Raw genomic sequence first — 14,455 nt, 5'->3', positions numbered from 1 at the left:
GGTGTCTACAAACTCGCACAGACCTGAGGCATCACATAGATACATCAGTTTTATCATATAGTGAACACGGTGAATAAAACATCCCAAAAACTATTGTGCGATCACACTTTTTTTGCAGTTTTTCCACACTTGGAATTTTTTTGCTGTTTTCCAGTACAATATATGGTAAAACCTATGGTTTCATTTAAGAGTACAACTCGTCCCGCAAAAAACAAGCCCTCATATGGCAAGATTGACAGAATAATAAAAAAGTTACGGCTGTCAGAAGAAAAGGAGCAAAAAACAAAAATGCAAAAACGGAAAGTGCACGGGGGCTGAAGGGGTTAAACAGCAGTAGATTATCATTACAGGGCTACTTGGCGTGATGCCAGGTAGTCCAGTATATTCATGAGTTCTGTATAACTGCTAGATCTGGAGCAGAGAAAACAATGATTTTAACAAAATGACAGCAAACAGCTCAGTAAGTGACACATCACTGGAATCAGAATCTCTGTCTCTACAATATGCTGCTCTCAGATGGAGGTGCAAAAACCTGGTGACAAATTTCCTTTAAAGTTTAAGAGGTGACAATCATTGTTGAAATCCATCAATACCACAAGGCCAAGGAAAACGATTTATTATACTCACAAGCATATAGTTAAAATGAATTAAATTAAAATAATGCAATATGCCGCACAATGGCCCCAACAGTGGGTTTCGCTCTCATAAGCTTCTTCCAGCGCTTGAAGTCGTCTATGCACACTTCAGCTGGAAGACAAGGGAATGTAACAAAGAGGGTCACTTGGAATCTGAACATAGTTCACATTGAGTGGTGAACCAGTATATTTGTTTTTATGTGTGACATTTACGTAAAAAAAATATTTTCCTTAGGCATTTAGTTACGTCCCAAATTATTGTTTTACGTGTGCTTATACACATGCAGTTTAAAGTATGGTGGAGGTATACAGTAGTGTTCTGCGCTACTAAAGAGACAGAAAATTTTTTTTTTTTTACAACTTCCTTTGCAGTACAAACCATAGTTGTCCCTTAAGCTGGGTTCACACATAGCGACAGCGACAACGACGTCGCTGTTACGTCACCATTTTCGGTGACGTAACAGCGACCTTGTAAGTCGCTGTTATGATCGCTGCTTTGCTGTCAAACACAGCAGAAGCAGCGATCATAACGTCGCTGTGCTACTTGTTCAGAGAGCAGAGAGCCGCGCTTAGCGCTGGCTCCTTGCTCTCCTGCAGCACACATCGGGTTAATTAACCCGATGTGTGCTGCAGCTACATGTCACAGTTCAGAGAGCAGGGAGCCGCGCGCACTGCTTAGCGCTGGCTCCTTGCTCTCCTAGGTACAGTACACATCGGGTTAATTAACCCGATGTGTGCTGCAGCTACATGTCACAGTGCAGAGAGCCGCGCGCACTGCTTAGCGCTGGCTCCTTGCTCTCCTTGCTACAGTATACATCGGGTTAATTACCCGATGCATACTGCAGCCACATGTCACAGTGCAGGAGCTGGCACTGGCAGCAAGAGCGGAGGCTGGTAACCAGCGTAAACATCGGGTAACCAGGGAAAGGTCTTCCCTTGGTTACCCGATGTTTACGCTGGTTACAGCTTACCGCAGCTGCCAGTGCCGGCTCCTGCTCGCTTCATTTCGTCGCTCTCTCGCTGTCACACACAGCGATGTGTGTGTCACAGCGGGAGAGTGACGACCAAAAAATGAAGCAGGACATTCAGCAACGACCGGCGACCTCACAGCAGGGGCCAGGTCGTTGCTGGATGTCACACACAGCGACAGCGACGGGACGTCGCTGCAACGTCACAGAAAATGGTGACGTAGCAGCGACGTCGTTGTCGTTGTCGCTGTGTGTGACACCAGCTTTAAAGAAGCAGCTGAGCCAGGCAGAGAGTAGCTGTTTGGGATCTGCTAAGCCTATGGTCTGGGGGGAGGACACACGGACTTCGAGCATTGGAGCAGCTCTTCTTATAGGCCACATGTAAACAAGGACTTGGACTATCTGGATTTTCAGGAGCAGTCAAACACATGTATTGGAACCCGACAGGGGTGTATGCCAGTCGAAACCACAGCAGGTAATGGAGCAAACCAAATATGGAACACAAAAGTCTCAATCCTAAAACACAGCTGTGTGTCATAATGTTCATTAAATGGGATTAGGGAGCTGACGTCACTGAGCCAGGCTCGGCAAGCTACAAAACCCGATGTGGAGAACAAAAGAAGGTAGCAGATTGAGGTAAAGGAAGCAGAGCTGGGGATATCTGGGACAGGTGAGATAACAACATCTTGTTCTGTTTCAGACTTGTTTTTTTAAAAACATAATTTTTCTACAAATTTTTTAACATAACAGAGAGAAAAAACAAATACCGTACCATTGGATGATGCCTCTCTCATGATCCAGGACCGGTATTCTCCGCTCCAGAGTTTCCCAGACCCGGCCTGGTCATGTCAGGGGTTAACTCCTATCAGCCTCATTCTAGTTTCAGGAGACACTATATATGGTCTCTGAACCTGCATTCCTGTGCTGGTTATAGTTTTGCTCTGCAGCCTGTGCCTTGCTGTGGTGAGAATTCCTGGTTTATCTGACTCGTTGTTGTGTCCTGACCTGTACCCCCCCCCCCCCCTTCCCCGTTCGTCCATCTGTCCCGTTCCCTGATTTCCCTCTCCTGTCTTTTGTTTGTGTTTCCCTCTGCATACCTGATCTCCTGACTTCTGACTCGGTTCTGTTTTCTGAACTGATTTTGATCCTCCCTCTGCACTGACTTGACTTTCTTGCTATACCCTGACTGCTTGACTACTCTATTGCCCACTGGTGGTTCGCCTGTTAACTGCCAGCTGAAGTTACTCTGCTGTACTTCAGCTGTCATTCTGTTACAGTGTAACTTTGACTCTCCTTCACTACTCTGCTGCCACCTAGTGGGGAATACGCTGTACTACGTTTTAGTAGCCCTTTGTACAGTGTGACAGCCTCATTTTCTACAAGGGTCACCTGTCAAGCAACTTGTCTAAATAGTTATCAGGATATTACATATGCCTGAACTTCAACCAACAACCAATACCCTGTACAGGAAAGGTAGAAAATATAGAAAAACACACAGGAAAGAAAATGTTCGAGAATTAAGGGATAATTGCCTCTCCTTCGGTTATATTGTATCTAATATGCTTAATCCAGAATATCATCTCATGATGATTTATGCCGCTCGTTGACCATTTTACATAATTCCCAAGACTCCCAGCGTTCCACCAAGATCCTCCAAGCAGTACCATTCTGTATGGCGAAAAGGGCTAATTATTTTCAATATTTCGTGAGGACCATAGTGAAAATCAATACATTTTTTTTCCACAACGGAAAGACTTTACTTGCAGATTTTGCTTTGCTTCTCTTTGCCTTTATTAGTTCGATTCCTAGTATGTTTTATCTGAGGTTTTACCGACTCCATTGACGGCATGTTTGGTTTAAGCCACTTGTTAAACAAGCTCCGCAGGGCCACATGTTGTGAATACATTTGGACTAGGTTTCAGTTTGAGGCTCCCTCTTGTGGTCAGTGCTGGTAGTGAATTTTGCTTGCTGAATAGAAACCAGACAGCTGGGGATGATTGGCAATCAGGTTGTTCTGACTGTGCCTATATAACTGAGTAGTGTTCTCTTGTTCCTGGCCGGTGCGCAATGTTGTTCCCTGTGTGCTAAGGAAATTCTAAAGCCAACCCTGCCTTCTGTGTCTACCAGAACTCCTTTCAGATAAGTTTGGTCCTTGTACCTCTGCTGGTGGTTTCCACCTTCTTGTTGTTTTTCTGTTTAGGTACCAAGGCTTATTTCCTTTTGCCTGTGTGGAGTTCTGGGAGGAGATGGATCATTCCCTGCTGGGAATGTCTGTTTACCTTGCTCCATATTCTATGTGTTTTGTTTTGTCATTCTTGGTACTAATTTCAGTCTCTCCACTATATTAGTGTTTTGTTTGGATCCCAGTGACACCAGAGTACTGATATAGTGGGGGAGAGTCCGTGTGGGCTCAGTATTTTTCCATATCAGGCGCGTTGGTTCTTTTTCTAGGGTATTGCACGGCTGCAGACAGTGCGCTTTTCTGTCCTTTCCTATTTAGATGCTTTGGGCCTCATCTTTGATGAATCTGTTTTCTACCTGTGTATTGTGTTTTCCTACATCACTGTTATCTTCATATGTGGGGGGGCTATCTATATCTTTAAGGACTGCTCCGAGGCAGATTAGCCTTTCCTGTATTTCTCTCTGTAGGAATAATTAGTTTTCTGGCTGTGTCGAGGCGACCAGGTCATCGTAGGCACGTCCTACGGCTACTTCTACTTGTGTGTTAGTGTTAGGTCTGCAGTTCGCTGAGATTCTAACCACTCTGGTAACATTCTGGGTTTCCTAGTTTTTTTTTTGTCCTTTTTCGGATCCTCCTCGGTCACTGAATCATAACAGCTACAGCTAAAAATATGTGGATGTTCTTAGGGAAAAACTTTTCTCCTTGCGGAGACTGACAAACCAATCTGGCTGTCAGTGGTGAGCAGTCTTATACCTGCAATGCTCCTTTGGGTAATATTCAATTGTCTCTTCAGGGAGGAAGAAGACAAACTCTAGTGTCACCTATTGAGATCCGCAGGATGCAGCTAATCCCGCACAAAAAAACTTTTTTTTATACAGAATGCAGCCAGGCCCCTTTTCTGTTAGGCCTTGCATATTACAGTTCCTGTCCCTGTATGGTGCAAAGATGGAGTACAGCTTGGCAGACCGCCTGATCTAATAGTATGGGTGTCGCCTAATAGGCTGTGGGCTTGTGTTTGTGCATCTGCATGTGTGAATAGCGCTCTATGCAAGCCATCAGTGTGCAGTTTTATCATCTAGCAATCGTCCCCTTATGTTCTGGAAGTGTGTGTGTGATTTGCTTCTCCTGCACCTGTGATGCCTCCCCTTAGTGGGGATTTATCTGCATCCTGCTAGAGTATTAGTTTTTGGAATGGGTGGTTTACAACTTCTGCCCATCTTTGCTGTAAGTAAATGCTTAATTTTTGGAGGATTTTCATTCCTCTTTATGTTGCTATTTTTTATACATAGTGTAGGGACCTACAAACATGTGGTCCCATGACGAGGGTTGTAGGCTTCCGTATTTTGGCCATAATACCAACTACACCATGTGCAGAATTATTAGGCAAGTTGTATTTTAGAAGATTTTTTTTTATTATTGATCAACAACTATGTTCTCAATCAACCCAAAAGACTCCTAAATATCAAAGCTTAATATTTTTGGAAGTTGGAGTGGGTTTTTTTTAGTTTTCGCTATCTTAGGAGGATATCTGTTTTTGCAGGTAACTATTACTGTGCAGAATTATTAGGCAACTTAATAAAAAACAAATATATTCCCATCTCACGTGTTTATTTTCACCATGTAAACCAATATAACTGCACAAAATTTAGAAATAAACATTTCTGACATGCAAAAACACAACCCCAAAAAATTAGTGACCAGTATAGCCACCTTTCTTTATGATGACACTCAACAGCCTACCATTCATAGATTCTGTCACTTCCTTGATCTGTTTACGATCAACATTGCGTTCAGCAGCCACCACAGCCTCCCAGACACTGTTCCGAGAGGTGTACTGTTTTCCCTCCCTGTAGATCTCACATTTTATGAGGGACCACAGGTTCTCTATGGGGTTCAGATCAGGTAAACAAGGGGGCCATGTCATTATATTTTTCCCTTTTAGACCTTCACTGGCCAGCCACGCCGTGGAGTAGTTGGATGTATGTGATGGAGCATTTTCCTGCATGAAAATCATGTTTTTCTTGAACGATACCAACTTCTTCCTGTACCACTGCTTGAAGAAGTTGTCTTCCAGAAACTGGCAGTAGGTCTGGGAGTTGAGCTTCACTTCATCCTCAACCCGAAAAGGTCCCACAAGTTCATCTTTGATGACACCAGCCCATACCAGTACCCCACCGGAGTGGAGCTCTCTGCCCTTTACTGATCAGCCTCTGGCCCATCCATCTGGCCCATCAAGAGTCACTCTCATTTGATCAGTCCATAAAACCTTTGAAAAATCAGTCTTAACATATTTTTTGGCCCAGTCTTGACGTTTTATCTTATGTTTCTTGTTCAAAGGTGGTCGTTTTTCAGCCTTCCTTACCTTGGCCATGTCCCTGAGTATGGCACACCTTGTGCTTTTTGATACTCCAGTAACGTTGCACCTCTGAAATATGGCCAAACTGGTGGCAAATGGCATCTTGGCAGCTTCACGCTTGATTGTCCTCAGTTCATGGGCAATTATTTTCCCAACACGCTTCTTGCGACCCTGTTGGCTATTTTCCATGAACAGCTTGATTGTTCGGTGATCACGCTTCCAAAGTTTGGCAATTTCAAGACTGCTGCATTCCTCTGCAAGATATCTCACAATTTTGGACTTTTCAGAGCTCATCAAATCTCTCTTCTGACCTATTTTGCCAAAGAAAATGAAGTTGCCTAATAATTAAGCACACCTTATATACGGTGTTGATGTCATTACACCACACCCCTCCTCATTACAGAGATGCATATCACCTGATTTACTTAATTGGTAGTTGGCTCTCAAGCCTATACAACTTGGAGTAGGACAACATGTATAAAAATTATCATGTGATCAAAATACTCATTTGCCTAATAATTCTGCACATGATGTAAAGCCTCATATTTTTTGTACAGGATGCAGCCAGGCCCCTTTCTGTTAGTCCTTGCATATTAGAGTTCCAGTCCCTGTATGGTGTACAGATAGAGTACGGCTTGGCAGCCCGCCTGATGTAATAGTATGGGCGTCACCTAATAGGCTGCGGGCTTGTGTTTGTGCATCTTCATGTGTGAACAGCGCTCTGTGTGCCGCGCACAGCAGCAGTTGAACTGCTCGGATCCGGGGTTGCTATGGCTTGAGGGTCTCCGGGGTCGGGGGCTTGCGGCTACTTCAAATGTAAGGGGATATTTACAGGGGATGAATGTTCGTGACGCCACCTGCAGGTTGCGGTAAAGGGGAGTACCGCCGCTGCCGATGGGAGTACCAGGGCAGACTGTGTGGGGCAGCCAGTTGTCAGTCCCTCCGCAGGTAGGGAAGGCCCTGGATAGTGGGGATTTGGTGAATGGGTGGCTTTGCCTTGGGAAGCAGGGTGCAGGGGTCAGATTACTAACTATGGTAGTCGTGGTGTTGGATCAGGTGGATTAAGCAGACACTCACACAGATGGTAAACCAAGGTCTCTAGGCACCGCAGTCTCTACGGGGGGAGCCCATCCAGATCACGCTCCCACCAGTGTCACTTGGTAAGTCCGGAAGCCCTGCCTCCGTGCAGAAATTGTTTGACAGTTGTGGCCCCTTGGGTTGAAGCTTTCGGGGCCCCACTACCCGTGTGTATGGCAGATGTGCTCTTGGTGGCTAGCAGTTGGGATTCAGTGGGTTGTGTATTTTGGAGTACCCTATCCCCCGCATTGCGCTGATGCCTCCAATCTCTGAGCTCTTGGGGAAAGTTCATAAAGAGACTATCCTCCACAGGTTAATTATCAGGTTGCTTGAAGCTACTGACTGATCTAGGGTCCAGTACCTCGCCGTGCTCGGTACCGGTAAGGTGGCTGGGCTTTCTGGTGCCAACAGTCCTCCCTGACTGTGTCCGTTACATTCCTGTCCAGTGTTTCGAATACCGGTCCCTGACTCCTGTGGTCCTGGACCACCGTTTGCGACCCAACCTGTTGCCTCCCTGGGATCTCCAACTCCCCTGCTCCTCACTCTTTGAGGGCTAACTCTCTACTACTTGTCTCCCCTCCCACCAGTCTGCCTGACCCCTAGGTGGGCGGCTGTGCTCCAACTTGACCAACCCACTGGTGTGTCTGTCCAGCCCTGGTGTGAGGTGTGGTTGGGATTTGTAGTGCGGATGTCTGTGACACTGTTGATGGGAACCTGGAACCATGGGGCGGTAAGCCCTGCACCCTGGAGTACAGGATGCAGTTCCCTGTAGCACCATGATATAGTCAGGGGGGCTATATATGGAAGCCATCAGTGTGCAGTTTTATCATCTAGCAATCGCCCCCTCCATGTTTTGGAAGTGTGTGTGATTTGCTCCTCCTGCACCTGTGATGCCTCCACTTAAAGGGACTGTATCGTGTTTTTTTATTTTTGTATTAAAAATAGTGATTCTGAAATCAAGTATTTTTAATACAAAATGAAAATCGTAGCTTATTTACTTTTTCTGTTATTCTAATTTTACTGGAGGCACTGGGGGCCATGTTGGATTTGCTGTGTGTGTAACGACAGCAGCAGCCCCTGTGCATAGAGAATAGTGGTCGCTATCCGACCCTATGTGTAACGTTACAGTGGGCGTATGCTGTGACCTGGGCTGTCCAGATCACAGCAGACGGAGGAAAGCAAGCGCCATTTTTGTGGAGATTCAAGCCATGCTTTTTTCTCCACTTTACACCTGTCAACCGCCGGGATGTGAGTCCTGGCTGCCTCCCCTCCCCCCGTTACCGATGACACCCCCTCCCTCTGTTCTCACCAGCCCCCGCCCCCTGCCATTATCGTCTGTAATAAAAGCCCCTCCCTCCGCTGTCCCCAGCCCCGTTCTGGCGGTCGCCGGTGTGTGTGTGTGTGTCCTCTCTGCTCTCACCAGCCCCCTGCCATTACCGTCTGTAATGAAAGCACCTCCTTCCGCTATCCCCGTCCACGTTCGTGTGTGTGTGTGTGTTACAGTGCTAACTACAGAGCCACCGTACAGTGCTAACTACAGAGCCACCATACAGAGCCACCATACAGTGCCAACTACTGAGCCACCATACAGTGCCAACTACTGAGCCACCGTACAGTGCCAACTACTGAGCCACCATACAGTGCCAACTACTGAGCCACCATACAGTGCCAACTACTGAGCCACCATACAGTGCTAACTACTGAGCCACCATACAGAGCCACCGTACAGTGCCAACTACTGAGCCACCGTACAGTGCCAACTACTGAGCCACCATACAGTGCCAACTACTGAGCCACCATACAGAGCTAACTACTGAGCCACCATACAGTGCTAACTACTGAGCCACCATACAGAGCCACCGTACAGTGCCAACTACTGAGCCACCGTACAGTGCCAACTACTGAGCCACCATACAGTGCCAACTACTGAGCCACCGTACAGAGCTAACTACTGAGCCACCATACAGAGCTAACTACTGAGCCACCATACAGAGCCAACTACTGAGCCACCGTACAGTGCTAACTACTGAGCCACCATACAGAGCCACCATACAGTGCCAACTACTGAGCCACCATACAGTGCCATACAGCGTATACTGTATGTATAACAGTCAGTGTATATATGTGGGTGCGATGACCGCAGTCTGTATATATATATGTGTAACAGTCACTGTATATATGTGTAGGGCTCTGTGTGCACTTGCCGGTTTTTACCGCAGATTTCCTGCGGATTTGCTGTATGTTTCGCTGCAGAAAATGTTCATAACACCTCTGCAGTGATTCACCAGCAAAACCTATGGGGAAAAAATGCTGTGCGCACTATGCGGATTTTGACAGCTGCAGAACTACAAGGCTCAGCATGCTTCATCCAATAGTGTATGCAGTAGAGCAGACAGCAGCTGCATAACTATAAGGCTCAGCATCCTCCATCCAGGACTGTATGCAGGAGTTTTTTGTCCCCCAAAAAAATGACATGGGCTTCGCCTTATTTTTGTATGCTAGCCAGGTACAGCAGGCAGGTACGGACTGCCCTCAACCCCCCGCTGCCAATTTGTACCCGGTTGTGAACCAAAAATATAGCGAAGCCCTTTTTTTTAATTATTTCATGACTTTCATGAAATAATTAAAATAAAAGAAAGACGTGGGCTTCGCTCAATTTTTGAGTCCAGCCAGGTTACAACTAGGCAGCTGGGGATTGGAATATGCAGTACAGAGTGCCCAAGCTTTCTGGGCACCCACGCTGCATATTGCAGTCCGCAGCCACCCCAGAAAATGGCGCTTTCATAGAAGAGCCATCTTCTGGCGCTGTATCCAACTCTTCCAGCTGCCCTGGTGATGGGTGGCTCGCTGGGTAATTATGGGGTTAGGGATAGCTGTGTATTATCAGCTGGCCCTAAGCCCGAAATTCATGGTGTCACGCCAATATTAGACATGGCCACCATGAATTTCTAGCAAAGATAAAATAAAAAAAACACAACACAGAAAAATATATTTTTATTAGAAATAAAACACAACACAATTAGTGACTCCATCTTTATTGAAATAAAGAACCCCACTCCGCAGTAATCCTGGGTCAAGGGTCCCGCGCCGTCCAATATCATCTGATCGGTTTGCTGGAAGGCATACCGATCAGATGTTGTGTCAGGTTCACGGGCCGGAATCACATGACACAGCAGCTGATTGTATAAACGGCTTTTATACAATCAGCTGATGCATCAGTGAAAGAAAAACCCTGCACACTCACGTGCTGGCTCCTGTCCGATCGCTGCAGGAGCTGCCGGTGATCAGCTGATAGTCTTCTGACGGCATCAGCTGATAGCCGGGCGGTAAAAAGCCAGCATCACCGCGGGCGTCAGGTGACTGCATCAGGTGATCCTCCGCCAGGTCCTGCATCCATCGGACGAACCTTGGAGCCGGCACACAGCTGGAGCAGCGGTACCGGAAGAGGTGCTGGGAGCTGGCATGGCACCGGGAGTCTGCAGACAGGTGAGTATTTTTTTTTTTTTTCTACTGTTCACTTTTGATTTCGCAGCTGCTTCATCTCCCGCACAGGAGCGGGCCTGCCGCCGCACGGGAGCGGGCCTGCCGCCGCACGGGAGCGGGCCTGCCGCCGCACGGGAGATTGAAGCATCGGTGGCGGTACCGGGAGGATCCGATGACCGCAGTCTGTATGTATATATGTATATGTGTATATATATTATGTATATATGTATAAATGTGTTTCCACTTTACTTCCGGGTGGAGCTGTACAATTCATATACAGTCACCCAGAAAATGGCGACACATTACTATGAAATACACCTCCTCCCCTTTTGGGTGCAATGTAACACCCAAAAGGGGATGAGAATAGGCATGTCATCTAGTGACTGCCCAAATTTGCAGCTATCGTAATTGTACGAAGGATTACTATAGCTTTTTGATGTGTACACAGGAAGATGCTCCCACTACTGGCAATTATAAGTATTTTTTATATAAAAGTTTTATTTTACATCTTTAAAAGTTGAATTACATTAAGAAAATAGTTGTTACACGATTAGAATAATATTTAGCTACATCCTGCTAGAGTATTAGTTTTGGCCTGGACGGTTTACAACTTCTGCCCAACCAGTCTCAGATATGGCTTTTTCTTTGCCACTCTACCCTAAAGGCCAGCATTCCAAAGTCACCTCTTCACTGTAGACCAGGACACTGGCGTTTTGAGGGTACTATTTAAAGAAGCTGCCAGTTGAGGACCTGTGAGGCGTCAATTTCTCAAACTAGAGACTCTAATGTACTTGTCTTGTTGCTCAATTGTGCAGCGGGCCTCCCACTTCTTTTTGTACTCTGGTTAGAGCCTGTTTGTGCTGTCCTCTGAAGGGAGTAGTACACACGTTGTAGGAAATATTCAGTTTCTTGGCAATTTCTCGCATGGAATATCCTTCATTTCTAAGAACAAAAATAGACTGTTAAGCTTCACATGAAAGTTATTTTTTTTATGGCCATTTTGAGAGTTTAATGGAACCAAGAAATGTAATACTCCAGATTCTCAACTAGCTCGAAGGAAGGTCAGTTTTATAGCATCTCAAATCAGCAAAACTGTTTTCAGCTGTGCTAACATACTTACACATGTGTTTTCAAGGGATTTCTAAACATCCATTAGCCTTCTTACACAGTTAGCAAACACAATGTACCATTAGAACACTGGAGTGGTGGTTGTTGGAAATGGACCTCTATATACCTATGTAGATAGTGCATTCAAAACCAGACGTTTGCAAATAGAATAGTCATTTACCACATTAAAAATGTATAGAGTGTATTTCTGTTTAATTTAATGTTGGCCTCATTGAAATAAAATGTACTTTTTCTTTCAAAAATAAGGAAATATCTAAGTGACCCTAAACTTTTGAACTGTAGTGTACATTATGTAGAAAAACGCATGACAATTCACATAACGCTACAGTGCTATTAGTGTCTTAAGGGAGGAATCTATCAGTCCAACTCCTTAAACTAGCTAAATATAATGAAACTAGCATAACTATGACTTCTTACTTTTACTTGATTTATGTGGGTGATACACTTTGTGTGTCTGTCCTTTTTTTTTTTTTTTTTTTATAACACTATGTGCACACGGCGTTATTTAAGCAATAATGCATCTGCCAAGTTTTCCCAGGTGAAGCCGCTTCAGCCTTACCATTCTTCTTGTGCCAGCTCAGATGTTGGCAGCTTTGAAGTAAAGAGAGTAGGCCGCTTGCACTAGGAAGAAAGAGCATGTCACATCTTTTATCGAGCATGTTTCCGAACCCTGAAGAGGTTAAAAGATTTGACATAAGATGGAACATGTGTAACATACATCACACCCAGGTAGTAGGTGCAGGCGGCACTATTAGGCACAGAAGTAAGTGCCGCAGTGGAGTGGCTTTTCTGTGGTGTTCTGCAGTTTCGGGTCTCATGGTGCTCCTTCCTGATTCCTGTCGCTCCAAATCGATTCCCAGGGTACATCTATATGAGGTAGGTATAATCCAGATCAGACCTTGGCATGAACAGTTCATATGGTTTTCTGGATAACACAATGAGGATTTACATTTTCTGAAGCACTTAGCCGACGCTGTTTTCAATACAGGTTTTGGTTGGTTGGGAACTGAACTGGTACTCTGCTATGGGAAATGTATAATTGAGGTTTGACCTTATCTGATGGGCTCTGATAAGATTTAGTGATGAGAGAGTACTAAAATGCTCGGGAGCTCGAGGCTCGGGCCGAGCATCTCAAAATACTCGTGTACTCGGCCCGAGCACCGAGCCCAATGTTATCCTATGGGAGACCCGAGTATTATTCTGAAATGACCCCCGGCAGCATGTAGAAACCATAAAACTGTAAATTAAAAAAAAAAACGTGCGTGTGTGTGTAAGCGTGCATATATATATATATATATATATATATATATATATATATATATATATATATATATATATATATATATATATATATATATATATATATATATATACAGGCGGAGTGGAGTGCGGGAGGGGCCGTAGCTGAGCGGGGAAGTGTCGGGCTAAAGGCACGGTCACGCTGTGCGGACTGGCCAATCACTGCAATTCCACAACAGGGCTGTGGCATTGCAGTGGTCTGCCAGCCAATCCCTGCATAAGGGATGGCTGTAAAAAGAGCGCCAACATGAAGACCACGAGTACAGCACGAGTATCGCGAGATTACTCGGTCCCCGCCGAGTAGCCCGAGTACATTGATACTCGTGCGAGTACTGAGTAGTAACAAGCATACTCGCTCATCACTAATAAGATTGTCTGGAGAGGTACATGTCATTGGCCACCCTTGTAACCTGCTCATCACCTCAGGTTTGGCTTGTCTCAACTGCCAACTGCTTACTATAGTGACCAAGCTATAGAGGATATTGATCAGACATCCTCCAATACAATCCCTTGCCGACACCTGCTGGTCTCCAGTAGTATTACAGAGCAACAACTTACATTTAATTTGACAGACTGACACCAGGCAATACATCAAATCATAAATTATTCTACATACTCCTATGAATACAGAAACTTTTGTAATAGTCCCTTTTGGGTCATTACACATGAACACAGCAATATAGTTTTGGGATTGCTGTGCACTAATTTTTTTTTTTTATGGGATGCTTTTCCAGGCACATTTTGGGCGGGATCCATCTGAAAAGACATGTGCACATACCTTTAGATTGCTCTTTATGTTTTCAAGACCCCAGCTGCCATTACAATCCATAGGCACCCAGCCATTGCGACACAGGAATGCTATTGGGCTGACAGAGGAAGCCCCTTGCCTTTGTCTTAGGCCTCTTTCACATGTACATGCCTCCGGTACGTGTTTGGCAGTTTTCTCACGTACCGGAGACACACGTAAACCTAGGTATTCCTATGGTTTTGGACACACGTAAGTATTTGCGCACGGAACGTGTGTCCGTTCCATACTTACGTGTGTCCGTGTGTATCTCACGCCGACATGTCCGTTTTCTCTCCGGCATCACGGGTGTCACACGGAACGCAACCGTGTTACACGTAACACACACGGACCACACGGATGTGTTCCATGTGACACGCACTGGAGAAAAGACATGTGTCTGTGGGAAAAAAACAAACCTTTACTCACCTTCTCCAGCCCTGCAGTCTCTGCCGCTGCTATCACTTGCTGCTGACCGCCGCTCATTATGCTAATTGAATATTCACTTCATTGCGGCCGGAAGCAGCAGCGGGGAGTCGGCAG

This window comes from Anomaloglossus baeobatrachus, chromosome 1 (assembly GCF_048569485.1).
Source record: "Anomaloglossus baeobatrachus isolate aAnoBae1 chromosome 1, aAnoBae1.hap1, whole genome shotgun sequence".
NCBI lineage: Eukaryota > Metazoa > Chordata > Amphibia > Anura > Aromobatidae > Anomaloglossus > Anomaloglossus baeobatrachus.
This window is presented reverse-complemented; position numbering follows the sequence as displayed.